The sequence below is a fragment of the Thermobia domestica genome, chromosome 6, assembly GCF_964235325.1.
Source record: "Thermobia domestica chromosome 6, izTheDome1.hap1.1, whole genome shotgun sequence".
Lineage (NCBI taxonomy): Eukaryota > Metazoa > Arthropoda > Insecta > Zygentoma > Lepismatidae > Thermobia > Thermobia domestica.
The window spans coordinates 310,302,649-310,321,431 of NC_137459.1; positions in this window are offsets into that span (position 1 = coordinate 310,302,649).

Genomic DNA, 18,783 nt, shown 5'->3' on the forward strand with positions numbered 1-18,783 from the left:
GTCTTTGCCCCACCCATTTACTTCTATGTTTCAGGAAAATACGAAACAAGTATTCCCTCATTTTACATCTACTAGGTACAATATTTGTGTACAATTTCATTCACTTCGGTCCACTTCATACTGCGTTCGGACGTCAACTTTCGAAATATTGGGTATGGGCTTTGGTCCCCAATAATTGTTTCTCCGCAGAAAATTAAAAAAAAAACACACACACACGTATTCGTGTATTTTATGTGTAGTATCTAACTGCCAAATTTGATCAAAATCGGAGTGTTACAGTTGTATCAAATTGTATCAAAACCGACAACAACATTGATTTAATAGGGCGTCAATACTTTTTGCCATCAGCGCCGGGGACGACCGCCCCGCGCGTCCCCTTCTATCTACAGCTCTGCGGGAAACGGATCCGAGATTTAAGGAAACTAGTATAAAACGTTTGACAATTTTCTTATAAATGGATATAAAACATTTTTAAACTTCTGCCAGTAACTTTCGGCTTTTGTTATGTGAAAGTGGCCCAAAGACCCCCAACACTGCTTGTAAAAGTATTTGACATCCCACACGATTAATATGTATGATAATAGTTGAAACAACGTATTATAATAATTATTTGTACATAGTCACATGTATTCTATGTACAAGCTAAAAAACATTGTTACTTTTTCTTATCGTCTTGTTCCCGGCGGGAGATCATGTGGTTCGGATTCCACGTTAATCAGTAGGTCCACGTCTCATATAGCCTCGCTCCTGAAAGGGACGCTAAACTAAAAAATCAATCAAATCAATCTTATCGTCTTGTATATTACTATATAAAATATTCTGTCAGTTTTTTCAGTTATTTTTAACCATTGTTTGATTCCTTCATTCATGTTGTTTCTCCAAGCTTCCAAAACCGTGATAAATCTCTCTATCTGCAAACAGAACAAAGTGCATGCACGAGCCAATGGTGAGCATAGCTGCCAACTGCGAAATGAGAACTTCCGGTGGTCCAACGCGCCTTGATGTAAATAGAACTATACGCTCGACAAGCTATACGCTCGCGACTGTCGCGCACCTGCCGATGAAACCCTTAACTGAGGTTATACAAAAAAAAGTTATCTCAGCACCGTTGGGACGCCCAACGTCAATTTTCAAAGTTGATTTCTACGCACTAGTGGTGGTGAGAGGAGACCATCTAACACGGTTTCCCACTGGACGACCATATAGTGTCGCCTGATCGACCAGGTCGCCTGATGGAATGCAAATCGCCAATGAATGGTCGTTCCATCGGTATCAGGATATATATATATATATATATATATATATATATATATATATATATATATATATATTATTTATCTGGTTGCCTGCCACCTTGATATTGACAATCTCGTTATTTTATGACATATCAATATCTTTTCAGCATATTTGATAATTGTATATTTTTAACTAAATTCTTCTTCGAAATTGATCTGGGTTAGTACATATAAAGAAATATTCATTGCACAAAAACATAAAAATATACAACGTACCGTTGGTATGTGAACAATCTGACGGCAACTGTGAGTTCTATGTCCGAAATTATCAACGAAAAGTCGGCAACTACGAGCGTTTTGACGGCAACTGTGAGCATTGGGTCGGCAATTATGAACGAAAAGTAGGCAACTATGAGCGTTTTGACGGCTACTGTGAGCATTGGGTCGGCAATTATGAACAAAAAAGTCGGCAACTATGAGCATCGTGAATGCAAGCGTGAGCACATTGAAAGCACGTGTGAACATTCTGAAGCCAACTGCGAGTATTTTCAAGATAAACATGAAAAATGTTGTTTTCAACTATGAGCCCTATGTCCGGAATTGTGAACGAAAAGTCGGCAACTATGAGCGTTTTGACGGCAACTGTGAGCCCTAGGTCGGCAATTATGAACGAATACTCGGCAACTATGAACACTTTATTGGTAAATGTGAGCACTGTGACGGCTTGTGTGAGGAATCGGACAGAAACTGTGAGTCTTTTGACAGCAACCAAGAACCATTTACAATAATATCTAACATACTGCTGATAGTGTATGAACGAAAAGTCGGCCACTATGAGCGTTTTGACGGCACCTGTGAGGCCTTGGTCGGCAATTATGAACGAAAAGTAGGCAACTATGAGCGTTTTGACGGCTACTGTGAGGCCTTGGTCGGCAATTATGAACGAATGGTCGGCAACTATCAGCACTTTTTCTTTAAATCTGAGCATTATGACGGCTTGTGTGAGGAATCTGATGGCAGCTGTCAGCCTTTTGACAGCAACCATGAACCATTTGACTTACACTATTAGCAATAAGTTAGATATTAAGAATGAAATGTCGGCAACTATGAGCACCGTGGAATCGAGTGTGAACATTTTGAAAGTACGTGTGAACATTCTGAAGGCAAGTGGGAGTATTTTGAAGATGAACTCGAACCAGTATGTAGGCAACTATGAGCCCATTGTTCGCAATTATGAACGAAAGGTCGGCAACTATGAGCGTTTTGACGGCACCTGTGAGGCATTGGTCGGCAATTATGAACGAAAAGTCGGCAACTATGAGCGTTTTGACGGCTACTGTGAGGCCTTGGTCGGCAATTATGAACGAATGGTCGGCAACTATGAGCGCTTTTTCTTTAAATCTGAGCATTCTAACGGCTTGTGTGAGAAATCTGACGGCAACTGTGAGTCTTTTCACAGCAACCATGAAACATTTAACTTACACTATCAGCAGTATGTTAGATAATATGAATGAAAAGTCGGCAACTATGAGAATCGTGGAAGCGAGTGTGAGCATTTTGAAAGTACGACTGAACATTCTGAAGTCAACTGTGAGTATTTTGAAGATGAGCACGAACCATTATGTGTAGGCAACTATTAGCACTTTGTTCGGAATTATGAAAGAAAATTCTGCAACTATGAGCGTTTTAACGGCAACTGTGAGGCCTTGGTCGGCAATTATGTACGAATGGTCGGCAACTATGAGCACTTTTTCTTTAAATCTGAGCATTCTGACGGCTTGTTTGAGGAATCTGACGGCAACTGTGAGCCTTTTGACAGCAACCATGAACCATCTAACTTACATTTTGCGTAGTTAGTTAGATATTATGAATGAAAAGTCGGCATCTATGAGCACCGTGGAAGCTAGTGTGAACATTTTGAAAGTACGTCTGAACATTCTGAAGGCAACTGTGATTATTTTGAAGATGAGCAAGAACCATTATGTAGGCAACTATGAGCCTTTTGTCCGCAAATATGAACGAAAAGTCGGCAGTTATGAACGTTTTGACGGCTATTGAGGCCTTGGCCGGCAATTATGAACGAATGATCGGCAATTATGAGAACTTTTTCTTTAAATCTGAGCATTCTGACGGCTTGTGTGAGGAATCTGAAAGCAACTGCGAGCCCTTTGACAGCAACCATGAACCATTTAACTTATAATATCAGCAGTAAGTTAGATATTATGAATGAAAAGTCGGCAAATATGAGCACCGTGGAAGCGTGTGTGAGCATTTTGAAAGTACGTCTGAACATTCTGAAGGCAACTGTGAGTGTTTTCAAGATGAGTAAGAAACATTATGTAGGCCACTATGAGCCCTTTGTCCGCAATTAGGAACGAAAATTCGGCAACTATGAGCGTTTTACGGCACCTGTGAGTCCTTGGTCGGCAATTATGAACGACTGGTCGGCAACTATGAGCACGTTTTCTTTAAAACTGAGCATTCTGACGGCTTGTGTGAGGAATCGGACGGCAACTGTGTCTTTTGAGAGCAACCATAAACCATTTATCTTACACTATCAGCAGTATGCTAGATATTATGAATGAAAAGTCGGGAACTATGAGCATCGTGGAAGCGAGTGTGAGCATTTTGAAAGTACGTCTGAAAATTCTGAAGGCAACTGTGAGTATTTTGAAGATGAGCACGAACCATTATGTAGACAACTATGAGCCCTTTGTCCGCAATTAGTAACGAAAAGTTGGCAACTATGAGCGTTTTGACGGTACCTGTGAGGCCTTGGTCTTCAATTATGAATGAAAAGTCGGCAACTATGAGCGTTTTGACGGCTACTGTGATGCCTTGGTCGGCAATTATGAACGAATGGTCGGCAACTATGAGCACTTTTTCTTTAAATCTGAGCATTCTGACGGCTTGTGTGAGGAATCTGATGGCAACTGTGAGTCTTTTGACAGGAACCATGAACCGTTTAACTTACACTATCAGCACTATGTTAGATATTATGAATGAAAAGTCGGCAACTATGAGCAACGTGGAAGCGAGTCTGAGCATTTTGAAAGTACGATTGAACACTCTGAAATCAACTGTGAGTATTTTGAAGATGAGCACGAACCATTATGTAGGCAACTATTAGCACTTTGTTCGGAATTATGAAAGAAAATTCTGCAACTATGAGCGTTTTAACGGCACCTGTGAGGCCTTGGTTGGCAATTATGAACGAATGGTCGGCAACTATGAGCACTTTTTTTTTAATCTGAGCATTTTGACGGCTTATGTGAGGATACTGACGGCAACTGTGAGCCTTTTGGCAGCAACCATGAACCATTTAACTTACACTATCAGCAGTATGTTAGATATTATGAATGAAAAGTCGGCAACTATCAACACCGTGTAATCGAGTGTGAGCAATTTGAAAGTACGTCTGAACATTCTGAACGCAACTGTGAGTATTTTGAAGATGAGCACGAACCATTATGTAGGCAACTATGAGCCCTTTGTCCGCAATTATGAGCGTTTTGACGGCTACTGTGAGGCCTTGGTCGGCAATTATGAACGAAAAGTCAGCAACTATGAGCACTTTTTCTTTAAATGTGAGCATTCTGACGGCCTGTGTGAGGAATCTGACGCCACTGTGAGCCTTTTGATAGCAACCACGAACCATTTAACTTACACTATCAGCAGTATGTTAGATATTATGAATGAAAAGTCGGCAACTATGAGCATCGTGGAAGCGAGTGTGAGCATTTTGAAAGTACGTCTGAACATTGTGAATGCAACTGTGTGTATTTTGAAGATGAGCAACAACCATTATGTAGGCAACTATGAGCCCTTTGTCCCCAATTAGGAAGGAAAAGTCGGCTACAATGAGCGTTTTACGGCACCTGTGAGGCCTTGGTCGGCAATTGTGAATGGAAGTCGGCAACTATGAACGTTTTGACGGCTATTGACGCTTTGCCCGGCAATTATGAACGAATGATCGGCAATTATGAGCACTTTCTCTTTAAATCTGAGCATTCTGACGGCTTGTGTGAAGAATCTGACGGCAACTGTGAGCCTTTTGACAGCAACCATGATCCATTTAACTTACACAGTGCGTAGTAAGTTAGATATTATGAATGAAAAGTCGGCAACTATGAGCACCGTGGAAGCGAGTGTGAGCATTTTGAAAGTACGTCTGAACATTCTGAAGGCAACTGTGAGTATCTTGAAGATGAGAACGAACCATTATGTAGGCAACTATGAGCCCTTTGTCCGCAATTATGAACGAAAAGTAGGCAGTTATGAGCATTTTGACGGCTACTGTGAGGCCTTGGTCGGCAATTATGAACGAATGATCGGCAACTATGATCACTTTATTTTTAAATCTGAGCATTCTGACTGCTTTTGTGAAGAATCTGACGGGAACTGTGACCCTTTTGACAGCAACATTAACCATTTAACTTACACTATTAGCAGTATATTAGATATTATGAATGAAAAATCGGCAACTATGTCCACCGTGGAATCGAGTGTGAGCATTTTGAAAGTACGTCTGAACATTCTGAAGGCAACTGTGAGTATTTTGAAGATGAGCACGAACCATTATGTAGGCAACTATGAGCCCTTTGTCCGCAATCAGGAACGAAAATTCTGCAACTCTGAGCGTTTTACGGCACCTGTGAGGCTTTGGTCGAATATTATGAATGAAAAGTCGGCAAATATGAACGTTCTGACGGCTATTGAGGCCTTGGTCAGCAATTATGAACGAATGATCGGCAATTATGAACACTTTTTCTTTAAATCTGAGCATTCTGACGGCTTGTGTGAGGAATCTGAAAGCAACTGCTAGCCCTTTGACAGCAACCATGAACCATTTAACTTACACTATCAGGAGTATGTTAGATATTATGAATGAAAAGTCGGCAACTATGAGCATCGTGGAAGCGATTGTGAGCATTTTGAAAGTACGTGTGAACATTCTAAAGGCAACTGGGAGTATTTTGAAGATGAGCACGAACCATTATGTAGGCAACTATGAGCCCTTTGTCCGCAAATATGAACTAGAATTCGGCAACTATGAGCGTTTTGACGGCACGTGTGAGGCCTTGGTCGGCAATTAGGAACGAATGGTCGGCAATTATGAGCACTTATTCTTTATGTCTGAGCATTCTGAAGGTATGTGTGAGGAATCTTACGGCAACTCTGAGCCTTTTGACAGCAACCATGAACCATTTAACTTACACTTTGCGTAGTAAGTTAGATATTATGAATGAAAAGTCGGCAGATATGAGCACCGTGGAAGCGAGAGTGAACATTTTGAAAGTACGTCTGAACATTCTGAAGGCAATTGTGATTATTTTGAAGATGAGCAAGAACCATTATGTAGGCAACTATGAGCCTTTTGTCCGCAAATATGAACGAAAAGTCGGCAGTTATGAACGTTTTGACGGCTATTGAGGCCTTGGTCGGCAATTAGAAACGAAAATTCGGCAACTATGAGCGTTTTACGGCACCTGTGAGCCCTTGGTCGGCAATTATGAATGAAAAGTCGGTAACTATGAGCACTTTTTCTTTAAAACTGAGCATTCTGACGGCTTGTGTGAGGAATCGGACGACAACTGTGTCTTTTGAGAGCAACCATAAACCATTTAACTTACACTATCAGCAGTATGTTAAATATTATGAATGAAAAGTCGGCAACTATGAGCATCGTGGAAGCGAGTGTGAGCATTTTGAAAGTACGTGTGAACATTCTGAAGGCAACTGGGAGTATTTTGAAGATGAGCACGAACCATTATGTAGGCAACTATGAGCCCTTTGTCCGAAATTATGAACGAAAAGTCGGCAACTATGAGCGTTTTGACGGTACCTGTGAGGCCTTGGTCTTCAATTATGAATGAAAAGTCGGCAACTATGAGCGTTTTGACGGGTACTGTGATGCCTTGGTCGGCAATTATGAACGAATGGTCGGCAACTATGAGCACTTTTTCTTTAAATCTGAGCATTCTGACGGCTTGTGTGAGGAATCTGATGGCAACTGTGAGATTTTTGACAGGAACCATGAACCATTTAACTTACACTATCAGCATTATGTTAGATATTTTGAATGAAAAGTCGGCAACTATGAGCAACGTGGAAGCGAGTGTGAGCATTTTGAAAGTACGACTGATCATTCTGAAGTCAACTGTGAGTATTTTGAAGATGAGCACGAACCATTATGTAGGCAACTATTAGCACTTTGTTCGGAATTATGAAAGAAAATTCTGCAACTATGAGCGTTTTAACGGCACCTGTGAGGCCTTGGTTGGCAATTATGAACGAATGGTCGAAACTATGAGCACTTTTTTTTTAATCTGAGCATTCTGACGGCTTGTGTGAGGATACTGACGGAAACTGTGAGCCTTTTGGCAGCAACCATGATCCATTTAACTTACACAGTGCGTAGTAAGTTAGATATTATGAATGAAAAATCGGCAACTATGAGCACCGTGGAAGCGAGTGTGAGCATTTTGAAAGTACGTCTGAACATTCTGAAGGCAACTGTGAGTATCTTGAAGATGAGAACGAACCATTATGTAAGCAATTATGAGCCCTTGGTCCGCAATTATGAACGAAAAGTAGGCAGTTATGAGCATTTTGACGGCTACTGTGAGGCCGTGGTCGGCAATTATGTACCAAAAGTCAGCAGCTATGAGCACTTTTTCTTTCAATGTGAGCATTCTGACGGCTTGTGTGAGGAAACTGACAGCAAATGTGATCCTTTTGACAGCAACCATGAACCATTTAACTTACACTATCAGCAATATGTTAGATATCCTGAATGAAAAGTCGGCAACTATGAGCATCGTGGAAGCGAGTGTGAGCATTTTAAAGTACGTTTGAACATTCTGAAGGCAACTGTGAGCATTTTGAGGATGAGCACGAACCATTATGTAGTCAAGTATGAGCCCTATGTCCGCAATTATGAACGAAAAGACGGCAACTATGAGCGTTTTGACAGCACCTGTGAGGCCTTGGTCGGCAATTATGTACGAATGGTCGGCAACTATGAGCAGTTTTCTTTAAATCTGAGCATTCTGACGGCTTGTTTGAGAAATCTGACGGCAACTGTGAGCCTTTTGACAGCAACCATGAACCACTTAACTTACACTGTGCGTAGTAAGTTAGATATTATGAATGAAAAGTCGGCAACTATGAGCACCGTGGAAGCGAGTGTGAGCATTTTGAAAGTACGTCTGAACATTCTGAAGGCAAGTGTGAGTATCTTGAAGATGAGAACGAACCATTATGTAGAAAACTATGAGCCCTTTGTCCGTAAATATGAACGAAAAGTAGGCAAATATGAGCGTTTTGACGGCAGCTGTGAGGCCTTGGTCGGCAATTATGAACGAATATTCGGCCACTATGAGCACTTTTTCTTTAAATCTGAGCATTCTCACGGCTTTTGTGAGGAATCTGACATCAACTGTGAGCCTTTTAACAGCAACCATGAACCATTGAACTTACACTATCAGCTCTAAGTTAGATGTTATGAATGAAAAGTCGGCAACTATGAGCACCGTGGAATCGAGTGTGAGCATTTTGAAAGTACGTCTGAACATTCTGAAGGCAACTGTGATTATTTTGAAGATGAGCAAGAACCATTATATATGCAACGATGAGCCCTTTGTCCGCAAATATGAACGAAAAGTCGGCAGCTATGAGCATTTTGACGGCACCTGTGAGGCATTGGTCGGCAATTATGAACGAAAAGTCAGCAGCTATCAGCGTTTTGACGGCAACTGTGAGCCCATTGTTCGGAATTATGAAGGAAAAGTCGGCCACTATGAGCGTTTTGACGGCACCTGTCAGGCCTTGGTCGGCAATTATGAACGAATGATCGGCAACTATGATCACTTTTTCTTTAAATCTGAGCATTCTGACTGCTTGTGTGAAGAATCTGACGGGAACTGTGACCCTTTTGACAGCAACATTAACCATTTAACTTACACTATCAGCAGTATATTAGATATTATGAATGAAAAATCGGCAACTATGTCCACCGTGGAATCGAGTGTGAGCATTTTGAAAGTACGTCTGAACATTCTGAAGGCAACTGTGAGTATTTTGAAGATGAGCACGAACCATTATGTAGGCAACTATGAGCCCTTTGTCCGCAATCAGGAACGAAAAGTCTGCAACTCTGAGCGTTTTACGGCAACTGTGAGGCTTTGGTCGGATATTATGAATGAAAAGTCGGCAAATATGGACGTTCTGACGGCTATTGAGGCCTTGGTCAGCAATTATGAACGAATGATCGGCAATTATGAGCACTTTTTCTTTAAATCTGAGCATTCTGACGGCTTGTGTGAGGAATCTGAAAGCAACTGCTAGCCCTTTGACAGCAACCATGAACCATTTAACTTACACTATCAGGAGTATGTTAGATATTATGAATGAAAAGTCGGCAAATATGAGCATCGTGGAAGCGAGTGTGAGCATTTTGAAAGTAAGTGTGAACATTCTAAAGGCAACTGGGAGTATTTTGAAGATGAGCACGAACCATTATGTAGGCAACTATGAGCCCTTTGTCCGCAAATATCAACTAAAATCCGGAACTATGAGCGTTTTGACGTCACGTGTGAGGCCTTGGTCGGCAATTAGGAACGAATGGTCGGCAACTATGAGCACTTATTCTTTAAGTCTGAGCATTCTGAAGGTATGTGTGAGGAATCTTGCGGCAACTCTGAGCCTTTTGACAGCAACCATGAACCATTTAACTCAAAATATCAGCAGTAAGTTAGATATTATGAATGAAAAGTCGGCAACTATGAGCACCGTGGAAGCGTGTGTGAGCATTTTGAAAGTACGTCTGAACATGCTGAAGGCAACTGTGAGTATTTTCAAGATGAGTAAGAAACATTATGTAGGCAACTATGAGCCCTTTGTCCGCAATTAGGAACGAAAATTCGGCAACAATGAGCGTTTTACGGCACCTGTGAGCCCTTGGTCGGCAATTATGAATGAAAAGTCGGCAACTATGAGCACTTTTTGTTTAAAACTGAGCATTCTCACAGCTTGTGTGAGGAATCGGACGGCAACTGTGTCTTTTGAGAGCAACCATAAACCATTTAACTTACACTATCAGCAGTATGTTAGATATTATGAATGAAAAGTCGGCAACTATGAGCATCGTGGAAGCGAGTGTGAGCATTTTGAAAGTACGTTTGAACATGCTGAAGGCAACTGTGAGTATTTTCAAGATGAGTAAGAAACATTATGTAGGCAAGTATGAGCCCTTTGTCCGCAATTAGGAACGAAAAGTCGGCAACTATGAGCGTTTTGACGGTACCTGTGAGGCCTTGGTCTTCAATTATGAATGAAAAGTCGGCAACTATGAGCGTTTTGACGGCTACTGTGATGCCTTGGTCGGCAATTATGAACGAATGGTCGGCAACTATGAGCACTTTTCTTTAAATCTGAGCATTCTGACGGCTTGTGTGAGGAATCTGATGGCAACTGTGAGATTTTTGACAGGAACCATGAACCATTTAACTTACACTATCAGCAGTATGTTAGATATTATGAATGAAAAGTCGGCAACTATCAACACCGTGTAATCGAGTGTGAGCAATTTGAAAGTACGTCTGAACATTCTGAACGCAACTGTGAGTATTTTGAAAATGAGCACGAACCATTATGTAGGCAACTATGAGCCCTTTGTCCGCAATTAGTAACGAAAAGTCGGCAACTATGAGCGTTTTGACGGTACCTGTGAGGCCTTGGTCTTCAATTATGAATGAAAAGTCGGCAACTATGAGCGTTTTGACGGCTACTGTGATGCCTTGGTCGGCAATTATGAACGAATGGTCGGCAACTATGAGCACTTTTTCTTTAAATCTGAGCATTCTGACGGCTTGTGTGAGGAATTGGACGGCAACTGTGTCTTTTGAGAGCAACCATGATCCATTTAACTTACACAGTGCGTAGTAAGTTAGATATTATGAATGAAAAGTCGGCAACTATGAGCACCGTGGAAGCGAGTGTGAGCATTTTGAAAGTACGTCTTAACATTCTGAAGGCAACTGTGAGTATCTTGAAGATAAGAACGAACCATTATGTAGGCAACTATGATCCCTTTGTCCGCAATTATGAACGAAAAGTAGGCAGTTATGAGCATTTTGACGGCTACTGTGAGGCCTTGGTCGGCAATTATGTACGAAAAGTCAGCAGCTATGAGCACTTTTTCTTTCAATGTGAGCATTCTGACGGCTTGTGTGAGGAAACTGACAGCAAATGTGATCCTTTCGACAGCAACCATGAACCATTTAACTTACACTATCAGCAGTATGTTAGATATTATGAATGAAAAGTCGGCAACTATGAGCATCGTGGAAGCGAGTGTGAGCATTTTGAAAGTACGTGTGAACATTCTGAAGGCAACTGTGAGCATTTTGAAGATGAGCACGAACCATTATGTATTCAAGTCTGAGCCTTATGTCAGCAATTATGAACGAAAAGACGGCAACTATGAGCGTTTTGACGGCTACTGTGAGGCCTTGGTCGGCAATTATGTACGAATGGTCGGCAACTATGAGCACTTTTTCTTTAAATCTGAGCATTCTGACGGCTTGTTTGAGGAATCTGACGGCAACTGTGAGCCTTTTGACAGCAACCATGAACCATTTAACTTACACTGTGCGTAGTAAGTTAGATATTATGAATGAAAAGTCGGCAAATATGAGCACCGTGGAAGCGAGTGTGAGCATTTTGAAAGTACGTCTGAACATTCTGAAGGCAAGTGTGAGTATCTTGAAGATGAGAACGAACCATTATGTAGAAAACTATGAGCCCTTTGTCCGTAATTATGAACGAAAAGTAGGCAAATATGAGCGTTTTGACGGCAGCTTTGAGGCCTTGGTCGGCAATTATGAACGAATATTCGGCCACTAGGAGCACTTTTTCTTTAAATCTGAGCATTCTCACGGCTTTTGTGAGGAATCTGACATCAACTGTGAGCCTTTTAACAGCAACCATGAACCATTGAACTTACACTATGAGCTCTAAGTTAGATGTTATGAATGAAAAGTCGGCAACTATGAGCACCGTGGAATCGAGTGTGAGCATTTTGAAAGTACGTCTGAACATTCTGAAGGCAACTGTGATTATTTTGAAGATGAGCAAGAACCATTATATATGCAACGATGAGCCCTTTGTCCGCAAATATGAACGAAAAGTCGGCAGCTGTGAGCATTTTGACGGCACCTGTGAGGCATTGGTCGGCAATTATGAACGAAAAGTCAGCAGCTATCAGCGTTTTGACGGCAACTGTGAGCCCTTTGTTCGGAATTATGAAGGAAAAGTCGGCCACTATGAGCGTTTTGACGGCACCTGTCAGGCCTTGGTCGGCAATTATGAACGAATGATCGGCAACTATGATCACTTTTTCTTTAAATCTGAGCATTCTGAAGGTATGTGTGAGGAATCTGAAAGCAACTGCTAGCCCTTTGACAGCAACCATGAACCATTTAACTTACACTATCAGCAGTATATTAGATAATATGAATGAAAAATCGGCAACTATGTCCACCGTGGAATCGAGTGTGAGCATTTTGAAAGTACGTCTGAACATTCTGAAGGCAACTGTGAGTATTTTGAAGATGAGCACGAACCATTATGTAGGCAACTATGAGCCCTTTGTCCGCAAATATGAACTAAAATCCGGCAACTATGAGCGTTTTGACGGCACGTGTGAGGCCTTGGTCGGCAATTAGGAACGAATGGTCGGCAACTATGAGCACTTATTCTTTAAGTCTGAGCATTCTGAAGGTATGTGTGAGGAATATGAAAGCAACTGCTAGCCCTTTGACAGCAACCATGAACCATTTAACTTACACTATCAGGAGTATGTTAGATATTATGAATGAAAAGTCGGCAACTATGAACATCGTGGAAGCGAGTGTGAGCATTTTGAAAGTACGTGTGAACATTCTAAAGGCAACTGGGAGTATTTTGAAGATGAGCACGAACCATTATGTAGGCAACTATGAGCCCTTTGTCCGCAAATATGAACTAAAATCCGGCAACTATGAGCGTTTTGACGGCACGTGTGAGGCCTTGTTCGGCAATTAGGAACGAATGGTCGGCAACTATGAGCACTTATTCTTTAAGTCTGAGCATTCTGAAGGTATGTGTGAGGAATCTTACGGCAACTCTGAGCCTTTTGACAGCAACCATGAACCATTTAACTTACACTTTGCGTAGTAAGTTTGATATTATGAATGAAAAGTCGGCATCTATGAGCACCGTGGAAGCGAGTGTGAACATTTTGAAAGTACGTCTGAACATTCTGAAGGCAATTGTGATTATTTTGAAGATGAGCAAGAACCATTATGTAAGCAACTATGAGCCTTTTGTCCGCAAATATGAACGAAAAGTCGGCAGTTATGGGCGTTTTGACGGCACCTTTGAGGCCTTGGTCGGAAATTATGAACGAAAAGTCGGAAACTATGAGCGCTTTTGACGGCTACTGTGAGATTTTGGTCCGCAATTATGAACAAAACGTCGGCAATTATGAGCGTTTTGACGGCACCTTTGAGGCCTTGGTCGGCAATTATGAACGAAAAGTCGGCAACTATGAGCGTTTTCACGGCTACTGTGAGGTCTTGGTCGGCAATTATGAACGAAAGGTCGGCTACTATGAGGACTTTTTCTTTAAATCTGAGCATTCTGACGGCTTGTGTGAAGAATCTGACGGCAACAGTGAGCCTTTTGATAGCAACCATGAACTATTTAACTTACACTATCAACAGTATGTTAGATAGTATGAATGGAAAGTCGGAAACTATGAGCATGGTGGATGCGAGTGTGATCACTTTGAAAGCACGTGTGAATATTGTGACGCCAACAGCGAGTATTTTGAAGATAAACATTAAAAATTATGTTTTCAATTGTTAGCACTATATCCGCAATTATGAATGAAAAGTCGGCAACTATGAGCGTTGTGACGGCAACTGTGAGCATTGGGTCGGCAATTATGAACAAAAAAGTCGGCAACTATGAGCATCGTTAATGCAAGAGTGAGCACATTGAAAGCACGTGTGAACATTCTGAAGCCAACTGTGAGTATTTTCAAGATAAACATGAAAAATATTGTTTTCAACTATGAGCCCTATGTCCGGAATTGTGAACGAAAAGTCGGCAACTATGAGCGTTTTGACGGCAACTGTGAGCCCTAGGTCGGCAATTATGAACGAATAGTCGGAAACTATGAGCACTTTATTGGTAAATGTGAGCATTCTGACGGCTTGTGTGAGGAATCTGACGGCAACTGTGAGCCGTTTGACAGCCATCATGAACCATTAAACTTACACTATCAGCCGTATATTTGATATTATGAATGAAAAGTCGGCAACTATGAGCCTTGTGGCCGAGTGTTAGCAAATCTCAGGGTTAGTGTGAAAATTGTATGGCCATTATAAGTGCCTCATAATTTGCGGGAATGAAAGGCGTCGTATACGTAAAGCCTTCGTTGTTTTTTTTTCCTACCACATTTACTAATTTTATAAATTTTGAGGACATGTATAAGAATTTTGACGACTAGTCTGAGCAGTTTGACGGCTGGTGTTACTACGATATAATATAACTCGCTAAAGCTCGCTGGGGGCTCCGCCCCCAGACCCCCGGTCATGGCTTTGCCATAAGGTGTCAAGTTCTAGAAAACTATTCCTTGAGGAATTCACTTCCCTTTACAGCACACACCTGTTACCAACACATACTTCAATTGAACTGGTATTATTTCTTCCATTTAACTTTGGACAGCAAACACACAATTTATAAGGTACGCGCCTTTGGCGTGGGAGACCCGAGTTCGATTCCCGGCGGGAGCTCATGTGGTTCGGATTCCACGTTAATCAGTAGGTCCACGTCTCATATAGCCTCGCTGCTGAAAGGGACGCTAAACTAAAATCAATCAACACAATTTATAAGAAAAAACTCTATTACTACTTCTATTCTGTCAATCATGTACATGGCTAATTATATACACTTTGCGCACATCTATACATGTTAGAGACAATAACAGAATTTATTTTCTGAAACATAAACAGCGGAAACTGTCTTGCAATAGCCTACCAATTAAACATTTCATTTTCCGAAAACACTCACTGTTTACAAATGTGAATTTTTCCACCCTTTTAAATATTATGTTTTGCAGTGTAATTTAGTACGTACAATGTCTTATAATAGTGTCCCTGTTGTTAATTGTACATATTACCTTCACTAAAAGTAATTCACATCTGTGATATAAGAGTGCGAAAATATTTCAGGCTTCCTGCATATTTATTCTTGTATTTACAATGAAGACTACAATTTACTAGGTAATTTATAAATATGAATATTGTTGGAAATTATTTAAATTTTTTTCATAGCATTTGAGTGAACACTACTTTTGTACTGTAATGTAGTACAATGGATTATAATGTAAACCTTGGGCATAGTGGTACATATTACCTGCTGCAAGACTTTTCAAATATTTCATATTTACTGGACAATTTCTTGCAGTCAACCTGTATGTCTCGTCTTGTATTTTCAATAAAGACTACAATTTGTAGGTAATTTATAAAAATGAATTTTGTTAAGGCTTTTTAAACATTAGTTCATAACATTTCATTCAACACTAGTTTTTTCAGTGTAGCGTAGTACATCTTATTATAATGGTGTCCTTTGGTAAAAAATGTACTTACTGGGCAGAAAGACTTCTTGAAATGTTTATATACACTGGGCAATTACATAGAGTCTTCGTGTATCTTTACTCTCATATTTTCAATGAAGACGGATATTAACTAAGTAATTTAGAATATGAATATTATTGGAGGCTTTTGAAAATTTGTTTATAGCATTTTAAACAAACCACTTTTTACATAGTAGTATAACAGTGTATTAGAATTGTGTCTTTCTCATTTCTTATTACAATTAAATAACAAGACATCATTTCCTTAATGATACAAACAACGCATATATAACCCGATTACTATTCCGATTTTAGAGGTATAACTCGCTAAAGCTCGCTGGGGGCTCCGCCCCCAGGCCCCCGGTCAGGCCTTTGCCATGAGGTGTCATGTTCTAGAAAACTATTCCTTCAGGAATTCACTTCCCTTTACAGCAGACACCTGTTACCAACACATACTTCAATTCAACCGGTATTATTCCTTCCATGTAACTTTGAAAAGTAAACACACATTTTATTAGAAAGAACTCTATTACTACTTCTGCTCTGGCAATCGTGTGCATGGCTTATTATGTACACTTTGCGCACACCTATACATGTTGAGACAATAACAGAATTTATATTCTCAAACATAAACAGCGGACACTGTTTTCCAATAGCCTACCTATTAAACCTTGCATTTTGCGAGAGCACTCACTGTTTACAAATATGATTTTTGCAACCTTTCAAATATTTATTCGTAGCATTTTTTAATATGTTTTGCAGTGTAATTTAGAAAGAGGTATTATAATAGTGTCCTTCTACTTAATTGTACATATTACCTGCAGGGAAAGTAATTCATATCTGTGATATAAGGGTGGGAATATATTTCAGTCTTCCTGCACATTTATTCTTGTATTTACAATGAAGACTACAATTTACTAGATAATTTACAAATATGAATATTGTTGGAGATTGTTCAAAATTTTTTTCATAGCATTTGAGTGAACACTACTTTTGTACTATAATGTAGTACAGTGGATTGTAATGGAAACCTTGGGCATAGTTGTACATATTACCTACAGCAAGACTTCTTCAAAAGTTTCATATGTACTGCACAAATTCTTGCAGTCTCCCTGTATATTTATTCAAGTATTTTCAATGAAGACTACAATTTGTAGGTGATTTACAAATATGATTATTGTTGGAGGCTTTTTAAACATTTGTTGGTAACATTTGAGAGAACACTACTTTTGCACTGTAATATAGAAAAGTCCCTTATAATGGAACCCTTCGGCATAGTAGTACATATTACCTGCAGCAAGACTTTTTGAAATATTTCATATTTACTGGACAATTTTTTGCAGTCTACCTGTATCTCTCGTCTTGTATTTTTATGAAGAATAAATTTGTTCGAATTTACAAATATGAATTTTGTTAAGGCTTTTTAAACATTAGTTCATAACATTTGATTGAACACCAGTTTTTGCACAGTAACGAAGTACACTGTATTACAATGCTGTCCTTTGGTACAAAAGTAATTATTGGGCAGCAGAACTTGTTGAAATGATTATTTATACTCCACAATTGCATACAGTATTCCTGTATCTTTACTCTTATATTTTCAATGAAGACGTTTATTTACTAGGTAATTTAGAATATGAATATTTTGGAGGCTTTTAAAAAAATTGTTTATAGCAACTTAAACAACACCACTTTCTACATTGTAGTAGAACGTTGTACTAGAATCGTGTCTTTCTAATTTCTTATTACAATCAAATAACAAGACATCATTTCCATAATCATCCTAAAAAACACATATATAACACGATTACTATTCCGATTTTAGAGGTGTAATTCAACAGACGCGGGCCCGCTACGTACCAGTACTATGTGAGCAGTAAGTAGGAACTCCAAAATCTAAGGAATTGAGCAGTGTAGGGGAACGACGTAAGACTACTGTGCATTCCCAGCAAGTTTTTCTCTCACTTTTTCTTTCTTTGAAAGTTTATTTTTATAGCATAGGTGATTGAAAATAAGCTTGACTTTATTATATACGGCAATTCATTCCAACCGGACCCGCAACTAAAACTATTAAATCGAAAGGGCACTTTTCCACGTATCTTATATATTAAAATTATGTACGCTGCCGACGAGACAATTTTCAAAGTGTGCCCATTTTTGTGTGTGTATGAGCGTGTGTGCGCAGTAGCGTACGCAGGAATTTATTTCGGGAGGGGCCAAACACAATATCAGTGTATTTTATATTGAAATTCCTAAACTTGTCCCAAAAATTAGGCTAAATTTACTCAAAAGTTGGAATTTCGGGGGTGGTCCGGACCCCCAGGACCCACCCCCTGCGTACGTCCCTGTGTGTGTGTGTATTTCCTTAAAATTAATATTTTATACTTTCCATTTGTGGTATTCACTTCAAATTTGGTATACGCATGTATCTTAACTAGGAACATAAAAGGGGGAGAGATATTTTGCAATCGTTTCCAGTTTGAAGCAGACACTGTTGTTGCGAGACAAAATGTATTGTTGTCTTGTATGGACACTATATCGTGAAAATGATGCCCAATGTTTCTTTCAGACTCTTTTTGGGGGACACTGCCTTCTCGAAGCGCCCCTGGCAAGATCAAAATAATACGTTTATAATACAATAACAAATAGAAAGTTATCAGCAGTGCCGCCGGGGTAATACTCCCCTCCCCCGAACATTGCTTCCGATAGAGACACTGGGGATCTCCATTTCCAAAGCTACATATGTTTGATTTTAAATACTTCAGTATCGTCTCGAAACTTTAAACGAACATACTGCTAGTTTCGAGACCATCTCAACAGTTAGCGTATAAATATATCCTTTCCGTCTATGTCTGTAATAAC